Consider the following 2,500-nt stretch of genomic DNA (forward strand, 5'->3'; position numbering starts at 1 on the left):
AATAAAGTGAAAGGTGAGAGTGAAATGAAAACTAGAGAAAAGAAGAGAGAAGAGAGGAAATGAGAGGAGCTACAACATTCATCTCTCACCTCTCCTTTCCTTCACTTTCTATTCTCTTCTCTCTATAACTTCATCCTCCATCTTTATCACGGATTATTTTTCTATCTCCTTCGTCCAATTTCTAAATCCATCAATAAACTACAGTTCCTTTCTCTCTTACTTCCTTCTTTCGTTCAGTGTCTCCATTCTCTCACTTTCTCTCCCTCTTACTCCTTCTTTCTCACGGGTATTTCTCTCAATTCCTTCATTCGCAATCAATTCTCTTACCTTCACACGCTGCGTCGATTTCATTCATTGGCCATTTGCAATATGCCTTTAGGTTCCGACGAAGCGAATGAATCATCTGCTTATATCAACACGACCACACACACACACACACACACACACACAGACGTTATACGACGCTATGTCTACTTTCTTTTCCTTCATTCTTACGATGGTACATTCTTTTGTCATTCTTTCCTTCGTCTGAAATGATGTGTGGGGGGGTTTCCTCGTGTTCTTTATTCATTCTTCTTTTTGGTATCGTTCTAAGCTTGTTATCTCGTCATTCTGTTGCTTTTTGCTGTCGGGTTAATAGTATCTTTGTCATTCTAATCGTGTTTCATGTCATTCTGTCGGTATATTTGCCATTCTAACAGTGTCAAAATCATTCTAACAGCTACTCGAAAGGAGAGAGAGAGAGAGAGAGAGAGAGAGAGAGAGAGAGAGATAAAGCCTTAAACATAAAAAAAAATATATATTAATATTTTCGGTAAATTTTGAGAATGACAACAACAATAAATTTAATGATATAATCCATCCAATAAGATTAATTTAGGTTGAAATGGAAGGTTGAACTTACCTGTATAGCTAATAGGTGAATATAAATTACCTTTAATTACAGTGATTGGTGGGCCACGGTTGTTGCTGTCGTAATTTAGGTAATCGTTGGACCCAGTGAGCGTATCAGAAAATGATTTAGGTGAACTGTGGGTGGCTAACAAAGTATTGGAAATGAACAGCAATTATAGGTCCAGTTTAGTGTGGATATTACTATGGTTTGTTGTAGCTCAGGCGGGCAGTATAATGAGGTTAGGTCAGGTTAGGTCAGGTTAGGTCAGGTTAGGTCAGGCATTAGTTCAAATTCTAATGATAATAAATTTATAAAAACAGCTAAGTTAATTTAATTTTGGTTACATTAAGTTAAGCTGGCTTAGGTTAGGTTAGGTTAGGTATTATTTAACAGTCCATTGAAAATAAGCTTCCAAAAAACAGCAGTTGTAAATTAAAGTTGTCTCTCACTGTCAGAACCCGGAGTTAAAACTGTATTTTTTTTATCTTCCTCCGTGAATTCGGAATTGCTGTATTGTTAATTCAGACAAGTGAGAAAACTGTTTCAGACGATTTAAATAAACAATCCATGGCAGACTGTTTACACCACTCGACTTCTGTCCTAATTATCTTTGGTTCGATCCCAGAGAACTCCCAATCCACCTAACTGTAAATAGAGTATCTCACGTTACAGTTGGGGAATGAATACAATCGAGTACAGTGTCGATTATGCTACCTCCTTGTCTACACTCGATGAATTTCAAAATGAACACTACGACTCATGTTGTCTCGGTAGGGTTGTCAAAATTCTTCATCCGTTGTGTCATATTGGTTCACTCAAATGGTAAAGATACTACATATTGTGTTGAGTCTATAGTTTCCCTAATACACTTGTAAGCAGAAATTATGAAGACTATAAGAGATTGTTATTGTTTTATCGATACTTGTTATATCCTGGGCTATAGTTAAAGTACAGGTGATATAGGAACTGCAAATATAAAGCTAGTATTAATATTTGTCTCTAAAACTGATAATATAACTCAGTGTAGTTTATATATTTCTTAGTTAACTATATAGACTAATGATATATAATAAACATCATTATTTTAATTATTTTTTTGTATGATTTAAGATTTTTTATTATATTTTTTAATTGATAACTAAAGGGTAGAAGTAATTGATATTTTTATTTCGTTTCATCATTTATTATTTCTGATATAAACTTGATCCTAATGACCAATACCCTCGTTAGGTTGGGTGAATCAGCTTGTTTAGTCTTTAGTGAGGCGTTCAATTGATCACGTGTATCTCAGGCCCTCTAAATTATTCTACCTGATGATTAAACACCTTAACCTAACCTACCCTTACCTAACCTAACCAAACCCCTTAATCATCAGGTGAAATCAACTTGGGTGTCTAATCTTCAGGTGATCATCCTTAAGTGCACCGATTTCATCTTCAATTAATATCTCCAAAGTTTACTGTATAAATGTGAAAGAAGAAAATAAGAGAGAGTTAAGCCAACGCGTTTTTAATCAACCCGTGATAAGAGGGAAGCCCCGTGACAGGAGATCATATAAAGTTTGGCATGTAAGATTCTTCAAAAAATCTCTCAAACATTACAAAG

The 2,500-nt window shown here is 35.1% G+C and overlaps 1 protein-coding gene across 1 annotated transcript in view; it reads left to right on the plus strand.

Annotated features, from left to right (window-relative positions):
* LOC121863629 overlaps positions 1-2,500 on the plus strand; it is a 56,220-nt gene that overhangs the window by 30,138 nt on the left and 23,582 nt on the right. The gene's annotated exons all lie outside the window — the stretch shown is intronic.

This window comes from Homarus americanus, unplaced genomic scaffold, assembly GCF_018991925.1.
Source record: "Homarus americanus isolate GMGI-L3 unplaced genomic scaffold, GMGI_Hamer_2.0 scaffold40248, whole genome shotgun sequence".
NCBI classification, from domain to species: Eukaryota; Metazoa; Arthropoda; class Malacostraca; order Decapoda; family Nephropidae; genus Homarus; species Homarus americanus.